The sequence below is a fragment of the Canis lupus genome, chromosome 7, assembly GCF_048164855.1.
Source record: "Canis lupus baileyi chromosome 7, mCanLup2.hap1, whole genome shotgun sequence".
Classification (NCBI taxonomy): Eukaryota; Metazoa; Chordata; class Mammalia; order Carnivora; family Canidae; genus Canis; species Canis lupus.
In genome coordinates this window covers 55,079,151-55,089,352 of record NC_132844.1, presented here as the reverse complement: position 1 = coordinate 55,089,352, position 10,202 = coordinate 55,079,151, and the positions used below count along the sequence as shown (strand labels likewise).

Below are 10,202 nucleotides of genomic sequence, written 5' to 3'. Positions count from 1 at the left end.
GGGTCATTGCATTTATAGGGGAATGCTACTAGAAAAATGATTCGAAGATTATGTCTTATATAAGGTAGCTGACTATGAAATTTTTGCACACATATGCATAGAGAATTTAACTCCATGGGGAAAAGCAAATGTCTGTTCATTTTATTACTGATCCTTCTCACCATTCAGTGCAAGTCATTTCTCTAATTTGTGCCACAATTTTCCCTTCTGACAAATCATGCTAATTGCATAAAGAGGAGAGATCTCTGGAATTAGGATTCTTTAAAAATATTAACTTTTGGAAAACTTGAATGAGTTAGATAATTTTCTGAGCTTCTAATTTATCATTGATAAATTGATACTTACATTGTAAAGATAAAATAAAATAAAGGAGGTCTATTTATAGTGATTGGTGCAAAATAGGTTGTCACTAGGCATTAGTTTTCATTATTACCTGTTCTACACATTTTTAGTGTCCTTGGGAAAACACATAAGAGACTGTTACTAAAATATAGTAATCTGCTTTGGAGATCCAGAATTAATATTGCATTGATGTATCAATGGATAATGGAGACTGGGATCTATTTTTATTAATTCATTCATTTATGGATGCTGTCACTATTTTGATTGGAAAAAAAACCAACTGAACCAAAAATTGGTCAGTGTAGCATTTTTCAGCTACATTCATCTTGAAACAAAAAAACAAACAAAAATCATGTAGAAGGGTGACTAAGTTGAACAATAATTTAGCTACTTACTGCTTATCATACGACTTCATTAAGTGGTATCAAAATATGAATCATTAGTTGTTTGCCACCATTCTGTGTGAGGATCTGTCCTTAGTATTAAATATACTCATCAAACTATATACAATCTGGTGGCTTTAGGATCTCTTGATTGAGAAAATCCATAATAAAAAAGCTAGTGAAGTTTCCATTCCACTTTTCTATGCATTTGTATTTTATTTTATCATAGGAATATATGCACAAGTCCTATATTTCAGTTCATATTTACTAAAGTTAAGGCTTATTATTGAATTTATCTAAAGGCAATTTAAAGGCAAAATGAAGCAAGGACTGTTTTTGTTAGTTTTTGAGCAAATATAAACTTACTTCTTCCATAATCTTTAGAAAGTCATGGAGGGAAAAGATTTGAAGTTAAAATGCAATAAATTCATTCATTAATTCACTCATTTCATTCCCTTATTCATTCTTTCAAAAACTGCTCATAAGCCAAAGGGCTCAGGATACAATATGAAATAAGACAGAGATGCTCTCTTCATGATACTTTGGTGGGAAAGACAATTAACAAATAAAACATTTTATCATATTATGTTAGCAATAATAGTAATAGCAAGTAAGTGTGTGTGTGTGTGTGTGTTGGGAGGAAGGGAGGGAGAAAGAGAGAAGAAAGAGAGAGAGAGAGAGAGGGATTGGTGGGGTTGGGAGGAGAGATAGGGAAAATCTGATGAGGCAACCAACATTTGAGCAAGTTTAAGTGTTCTACACCCAATTCAAATACGGTGGTCGGTTTTTCACACCAATAAGCAATTCTTGAATATCAATTGGGTATCCTACAACTCAATTCAGTTCTGCCACTATCTAGGGGAGATAGCACCAGATTCTCTTAATTCTACAGATTAAGGTCTCAGTGCCACTAGACTGACTCCCTTTCACTTTGAATGCTGATTGTGAGCCCAGGTTATCACCTGTTTCTAACCACCGGTTATAGATTGAAGGCTCCAAGGGCTCTCTCCTTGGAGGGACTTAACTTGCTAGAGCAACTCACAGAATTCAGAGAAACATTTTACTCACTTGATCACTGGTTTATTATAGAAGGATCTGTAAGTCAGGAATAGCCATATGGAAGAGCTGCATAGAGCAAAGTATGGGGAAAGGACAAAGAGATTCCATGCTCTGTGTGTGCCACATGCTCAACAATCTAGAAGCTCTCTGAACCCTGTCCTTTTGGGGTTTTATAAAGCCTTCATTACATAGGGATGAATGATTAAATCAATGGTCATTCACTAGTTCCTATTGCCTCCTGGAGGTTGGGAGTGCGATAGGAAATTTCAACCCTCTAATCGCAGTCCCTATTCTAAGGTGCGTCCAAAAGTCACCTTATTAACATAACAAGTTACGTTTATTTCTCTCATCACTTAGGAAATTTCAAGGGTTTTAGGAGGTCTCTGCCAGGAAGGGGTTGAATACCAAATACATATTTCTTACTATAAATCATAATATCACAGTCCATCCCATGGTCTTTGAGAAAAGATCCCTTATAGCAAAACAGTAATAGAAGTTAAAAGACACTGGCACATTACTAGAATCTCATTGAGTCATTAATAACTATTCCAGTTCACCATCATATCATATGAAAATGCCTCCTAGGGGAGGGCTACTCAGGTTTGCAGACTTCCATTTGATCTTGTCAGCTTCCAAAAGCAAAAGTGGCCTCAGTAATAATACGACTTACCCTTTTAGGCTACTAGTATAATAAATTAAGGGACAATATCATCTCCTGTTCTAAATGTCTTTTGAGGTGTTAATGTAATATTGAATTTCCCTCATGACATAACCCATATACTCATGTCTTCCTTATGAATCATTCCTATTACTAGCATTTGTGGTTGTAGCCGTGGTCCTGTGACCACTACATCAAGGCAGGGGTGGGGAGAAGGTTGAGATGATGTGGGGAAGATAATTTTAAAAGTAAAATTGTTATACCAGAGTCCTCCCTCTTTGGCAAGATTTGCATTGTCATACTAACATCCTTTTCCACTTCCTCTCCCCAGATCCACCAGAAAAAGGCAGAAATCTAACAGGGCAGTTTTGTAGAGAGTACATATTGTGAAGGTGTGTAAATCAGTCCTTTACTGGTATCTCTTGTTTTATATTATTTTATTTTTTTAAAAAGATTTTTTTTATTCACGAGAGACACACAGAGAGAGATAGAGACATAGGTAGAGGGAGAAGCAGGCTCCCCGTGGGGAACTTGATGCTGGACATGATCCCAGGACCCTGGAATCACACAGTGAGCCAAAGGCAGATGCTCCACCACTGAATTACCCAGGTGACCCTGTATCTCTTATTTTAGATGATCAATGATTTAGTTGCTCATTCCAATTCTCTAACTACTCCTCTGAGCGGAATATCTCTCTATCCATTGTTGGATTTTATGGACTGTAAATGAAATGGCAGTTGGCCATCAAAACTAGTGCAATATCTTTTGTTCAGTTCTTTTATAATACTCTGAGCACTTGCATCTATCCACTGGGTAAGCAAAGCCTAGCCGAGAGTCAGTCAGTGTCTATTCCTGTCAAGACCCATTTGTAGCCCAAAAGCTATCAATATCAGTCTGACTTGTCAGCTACAATCAGGACCTCCTCACAAGGGAATCTGCCACATAACCATCTGCAGTCTCTGTCTCTCTTGTTGGCAGACAGAAGAGTTCCTCTTGGCATTACGTGCCTCAGAGTGTGACTAGATTCAGCTCGTCTCTGTACTTACCCCCATATCCACTTATTTCATAGACCCACGTGGCCACCTTAGGGGAACATAGGGGATATCTGCTGTTAATTCTGGTCACCTTGGCTAAGCCATTGACTACTGCCCATGAGTCAGTAAAAAACCCAAACATAGGGGCTCTTCTCACTGTTCAGTTCTTCCATCACTGCTAGGAAAACCAAAGATTTCACTGCTGGGATCAACAAGCAGATCTTTCTTATCTTCTTCAATCACAGTGGTGAACTTACAAACAGGATCCTGTTGTTCATTCACTTTGGAACTGCCATCCATCCACAAACCAAGCGACTCTTTGTCAATTGGTCAAGAGCTCTTTATAGGCATTGGCTAAAGGACCATGGAATCTAGTAGCTCCTCACACAGTTCCAGAGTCCATCCCAGAGGACAAGAGGCTCCCTTCCTAGAGTATCTCTCTTGCATTCTCCGAATACCAAGATCCTGTATAAACTATTTCCACATTGTTATGACACTTTTCTGGACACCACTATCCCCATTAGAGCATTTCTCTGACATCATTGATCGATTTCAGGTTTCAAAATCACTCTATGTTCTTCAGTCATTGGGGATGACTTCAAAGCCCCTATGGCCATGGCTGCAACGTGCTCATGGGCTTTGTTCTAAACTGCATTCTAGACTCCACCTAAGCCATCACATAGAAAATTTGTCTTCACCTTTGCTCCAACTATTATTCCACACTGTGTGGGCTTGAATCATTTTACTAATTCTCATTTAGCATGTCCAGTAAACATTGCTTGAGGGCTGGTTTACATGCCTGCTGTTTTACAATACCAGATGGGGGGATCCCTGGGTGGCGCAGCGGTTTGGCGCCTGCCTTTGGCCCAGGGCGCGATCCTGGAGACCTGGGATCGAATCCCACGTCGGGCTCCCGGTGCATGGAGCCTGCTTCTCCCTCTGCCTATGTCTCTGCCTCTCTCTCTCTCTCTCTCTGTGACTATCATAAATAAAAAAAAAAAAAAAAAAAAAAAAAAAAAACAATACCAGATGGGGATGTATTCTCCAATCAGATACAGTGTTCATTCCCATAATATAATCAGGTAAAAAAGATACGATCACTTCACGTAAAGCCAGTTCAAACATGTCGATTCTCCTACAAATTTTTACCTGAATTCCATCGACCCTTATGTTCCTAGCTATGGCCTCTTCAGGACTTCAACAGGTTTTGGTTTTACAACACTAGTCAGGGAATTGTTGCACAGTATGGTACGATATCCATTCCCATAAGACAGTCAGGTAGAGGAGACACAACTTTTTAATGAAAATCTTGCTGAAGTATTCCAATTTTCATAATCCTATCAATCATTACATTCTGATGTTCTATATAATTGTAGTTCTGGACGGGGCCTCACCAATGGGCTTTTGGACTACACTTCATGGGACTCCTGTATCCAGGAGTCCTGGGAGCTCTTCTCCACTCCCTGACCATTTTACCTACTCTTGTGCAAAAGGCTCTGAATCCCCTGTGTGGGGTTGAGCCAAGTGACTCTGGCTTTTTTTAATCAATCCTTAATTTAATTAACCTATGTATTCACTGCCCCAAGCGATTACTGGTTGAGTTTCTTATAGTAATTTCCACCTTCAAACTTTTAAAATTTCTTCAAACAGGGATAAATAAAACTGACTTATTTGGTGCCCTTTCATGTTAGACCAATGGGGAGTCGCTTTGGCAGCACTGTATTAAAACCTTTGTTTTAACCCTGTCTATTTTATTTATCCCTGATTGGCAATGCTACCTCCACTCCCCAGAACACAATCTTTCTTTGCCTGGTTAACAACCTCTCTCACACCTTTCAGTATTAAATATGGTTTTCTTTGTGAAACCTCTCCAGAATTCCTTTTTTTAAAAAATAATAAATTTATTTTTTATTAGTGTTCAATTTGTCAACATACAGAATAACTCTCCAGAATTCCTAGATAAAGTCAGTTACCCTTCTCTATATTTCTAAGTACACTCACTCCCACTCCCTACCACCCTTCTGTTTTTATTTCACAGTTTAACATCATTAACTGATAACAACCCTGGGTTCCTTATAGGACACGAACAATATGAGGGCAGGAATTATATTTCATTTATCCTGTGTCCACAGCATGTACCATACTATATGCCTTATAGCATCGGTTCAATTAACATTTAATGACATGAAGAGAGAAGGGAAGGACAAAATAAAATGCAAATAAATATAAAATGTAGGAAGAACACAGTACCAAAAATGTTAGTGTGAGTGAATATTATTGGATTCTTTATTGAGATGATTAGGTTAGACTGTAGAGAGGTTTTATGTTTTGTCTCCCAAATACAAAACCCCTAATAGAGATCAGAGGGATAGATTTATACATAGTTGAAAGGATACAGAGACTACAGGTGAAAACAAACAAAACAAAACAAAATTACATATAAGCAGTTCTCTTTTTATAATTTTGTCCAGGGTTGACTGCTGCTTTTAAGGTTGTTCTGGGCAATGTTGTTCAGAGTCAGTTTTCATCTTAGTAGATGATGAGAGCATAACATATGTCAAGACGAAGAGCAAGCAGCCTCAAAGTGTCCCACTTTGGCATATTGACTATTCTGAATTATAAGATACTTGAGAAACAGCCGGTGCAAGAAGAGCACTCTGACAGCCTCTTTGTCTTCCAAAAGCAGGCGATGTCTCCCATGTCAAAGGCACTATTCCTGTATCAGGAGATAAAAAGAAATCCTTATTACCACAAAATGGGGATTTAAAGTCACGAAAACTGTATTAACAAACCATGCACTTGTATTAATTTACTACCACCACTTAAATGCTGGTTAGATGTTTTTACTGATCAAAATTCCCAAACATAAGTTATCTTTGTTCCATTAATTTCTCACAGATGTATTGTTTCTTTGTCTAAAATGTATATAGATTGCTTGCCTTTGTAATTTCCTTAGGTCTCAGCCTCATTAATGGGCCTGTGTGTGCACATAATTAAATTTTGTTTTTAATTTCTGTTAATCTGTCTCATGTCAATTCTTAGTGTAGCCAGAAGAACTTGGAGTGTATAAGAATAGTTTTCTTCCCCAACATGTGATGATTATATTAATTTTGAAGTCCAAAGCCTTTTATTTAAGTATGGAAACACTGAGACACAAAGAGTTAAGTGATATACCAATGTCCCTTATTCTTAAAATAATTTGATTCTGTGCAAAATTGGGAGACTCCTGACCTCTGTTTTCTTTGGTTCTTTCTAGGAAAAAAAATTATAAAGTCCTAACTCCCTAACATGATATACAGAGAAGTTTAAAGCATGATTGTTTCCTAGGGTTGAATTTACCTCAATCTGGATGCCAAATTGTACATCTGGAGTTGAAGCTTGCAATCTTTAAGCAATGTGTCCTATTTGTTTATTTTCACACTTGTGTAATGCTTTGGCAAGAAAGTTGCAGCCAGAGGGTTTGCATTATTGGAAGAAAAGAGAAGTTGAGAAATTGAAGCAAAAAGTCTAGGAGAAAGTAAAAAAAAAAAAAAATCTTGATTTTTTTTTTTTAAAGCTTGAATTAAGGCAACAGCGAATTTGGGAGAGTATGAATTTGCTATACTGTTTGTATAAGTCTTTATCGTCTTTTGTAAATTGCCTGCTAGTTAATTGCCTAAAGTTAAAAAGCAATTAAACAAAAAGAATAGTAAACAAGAAGATATCTGGATAAGTTGGTAATAATCCCAAGCTTTGCCTTGGACTGCTGGAGGGTAAAAATGAAAGCAATAGAATTACATAGACATAGAGATAAAGATAGATGAGGGACAAAAGGAGAAGACCAGGATGACTTAGATCAGACACTCGCTTGCCTCTCGTGTCAGCATCAACCCAACAATGGCAATGCCATCTGTTTTTCTGTGTACACTTACAGTGTCTCCTCTCGCAAGATTATAAGCCTCCTAGCTGGTGTGCCCCATTCCCTGTGATCATAAATTACTATTCCTTAGTCTCCTCTGAAGCTTCCAGTTCTGCAGCTCAACTAAATGCAGTAAGAGATGATGCTTGGTAATAACAACAAGATTTATTTATTTTTTTTAAAGATTTTATTTATTTATTCATGACAGTCACACAGAGAGAGACAGAGAGGCAGAGACACAGGCAGAGGGAGAAGCAGGCTCCATGTAGGGAGCCCGACGTGGGATTCGATCCCGGGTCTCCAGGATCGCGCCCCGGGCCAGAGGCAGGCTCCAAACCGCTGCGCCACCCAGGGATCCCAACAACAAGATTTATTAAGGTACTTTCATGTGGACAGAAAGAGACTTCTATAATCAGCAGTTATTACTGATCAAATTAATCCACGAATGAATTGATGAATATGATGTCAGTATGTGCTTGACATTGTTCAAAAGATTACTTAGAAACCATGTGGGGGGATCCCTGGGTGGCGCAGCGGTTTGGCGCCTGCCTTTGGCCCAGGGCGCGATCCTAGAGACCCAGGATCGAATCCCACATCGGGCTCCTGGTGCATGGAGCCTGCTTCTCCCTCTGCCTCTCTCTCTCTCTGTGACTATCATAAAAAATTAAAAAAAAAAAAATCTTAAAAAAAAAAAAAAAAAAAAAGAAACCATGTGGGTCTTGTACCATTCTCAGCTCCTAGACTGGTGCTTGGCATGGAGTAAGGAAGCCATAAATATTGGTGGAATGACTAAATTTGGACACAAAAGTTTGAGACCCTATTGTTACAAAAGTGTCATTAAGGAACAAAGAAAAGGAAGAACACTTGAGGAAAATTAACTAAAGCAAAAAAGAAGAAAAGCCAAAAAGAAGGCAAATACATACCGAGAAAATGATATTTTTGGAAGAATGCATTGTCTACTCTTGAATACATATCACTTTCCTATTTCTGAGACTATCTGCCGTGATACACTCTATATCTTGTTAATAATTCAAATAATTGTTGAAACTACTAAAATAATTCCAACTTAATAATTCAACTACTTTAAAATATGATAATTCAGATATTTATTGACTAAACATTTTTAACAAGCTTTTTCAAATTTGCCTCTCATTCTTGACCTCATGAAGTTTTATTGTTTGGATATTTAGAATTCCAGAAGAAAATATTCTGCTATAATTTGAATAAAATACCTAACTGTTTTCAGTTGCAATAAAATTGTTTTACTGTGGGCTTTGATCACTATGCTCAGACCTAAGTTAGAGGAGGAAAGCATGGTAGATGAAGAAAAGAAGAAAGAGGGGTTTGATTTATTTTATAAAATATGAGAAACTGTTGAAAGTGGAATAATGTGATATTAACTAAGTTAAGGTATGACTCCATATGCAGAATGAATCAGGAGGTAGAGTACAAGAATGAAAGCAGAGAGACAGTTAGAGGTTTATTGCAGTGACAGGCCAAGAGATGATAGTGGTTTAGTGTAGGTTTATGGCAGCAAGGTTGGAAGAAAATGGATTAAACTGGGAATTATCTTGCAGGGAAAGTCAACATGATTTACTGATAGACTGGATGTAGCATGTGAGTAAAAGAAAGGAATTTTTAAAAAGCATCAGTGGCTTCTTCTTGGAGGAGGAGGCCAGAGATCAGATGTTGGCAGTGGTGACCAAGGCGGCTACCAGTGTAAAGAGAAAGCTGGAGTTCTGGCTTTTCCACGATGGGTGAGCCACAGCAAGTGAGCAGCCTTCTACCGTCTCTGATGCAGTACATCAAGGAATATACAGATGGAAACACTCAGCAAGGCCTGTCAAGCCTACACTTCCAATAAGAAAGAATTACATGATGTTTGGCATCAGTTCCAATGTGGTGATCTTATCTGCCCTGCAGACAGGACATCAAACAGCTTCATCCTATGCTGTTTGTCATGAGAATGAACTGAGAAAACTCAATATGTCTATCCTTGTTAACTTCCTAGACCTTTCAGATATTTTGATAAGGAGCCCCGGAAATATAAAATGAGAAGAGAAAGATAAAAGATCTTAAGCTGCTTTTTGTAGATGTGCACCACATGGAGAGATCTTGAATATGACAGCGAAGGTACAGACATGTTAACACCTTGAAATAGTTATGATGTGTCAAAAGCATGTGCAACAGGTCATTGAGATGATTCACAATCCTTTGGCTTCTTTTCCTGATGATTTGCCCCATTCAGAAGCAGGCAGGCATGAAGAGTAAAAACTGAAGCGATGGATGGCTGGTGATAGAACTGGTCAGAATCAACTACAGAGAGAAAATTCAGCTCACATGAATTTTGGAATGAATTTGTCATTCTGTTAAATATTCTGATGAATTTATCATCAGAAAGACCAGATGATAGAGAAAGATGCTGCCTTGTGTGTCCTGATTGATGCAATTAATGAAAGACAGTGAAGGATGTTTCTTTTTCTTGTTTTTCTTTCTCCCTTTGAGTAAGTAGCATTGTATATTAGTTAATTTGCTTTGGGACAGCTTAAAAGAGTTATCACTAGAAGTCAAGTAAATGGCTTGACTCTCCAACTTCATGAATTATGAGATATCACAGGCAGTAATTTCACTTCATGGCAAACAGGCAAATGAATGAGTACGTTTGCATTAAGTGTAATCACCTTAAAATTAAGGCAAGAAATTTGCAGCTATCATGTGGAACGTTTCTGTTTTTGAAGTTGCAGTAGAAGGGTGAAGATACCCTCAACAATAGCAAGCTTTCATCCTTGAAAAGTAGATTTGTCATCTGCTTTCAGAATGAGAGATAA

General features: G+C 37.9%; 1 pseudogene; it reads left to right on the top strand.

Moving 5' to 3' along the window:
* The first annotated feature begins 8,076 nt into the window (after positions 1–8,076).
* Positions 8,077–9,840, top strand: LOC140636418 (mediator of RNA polymerase II transcription subunit 7-like; annotated as a pseudogene).
* The last annotated feature ends 362 nt before the right edge of the window (positions 9,841–10,202 follow it).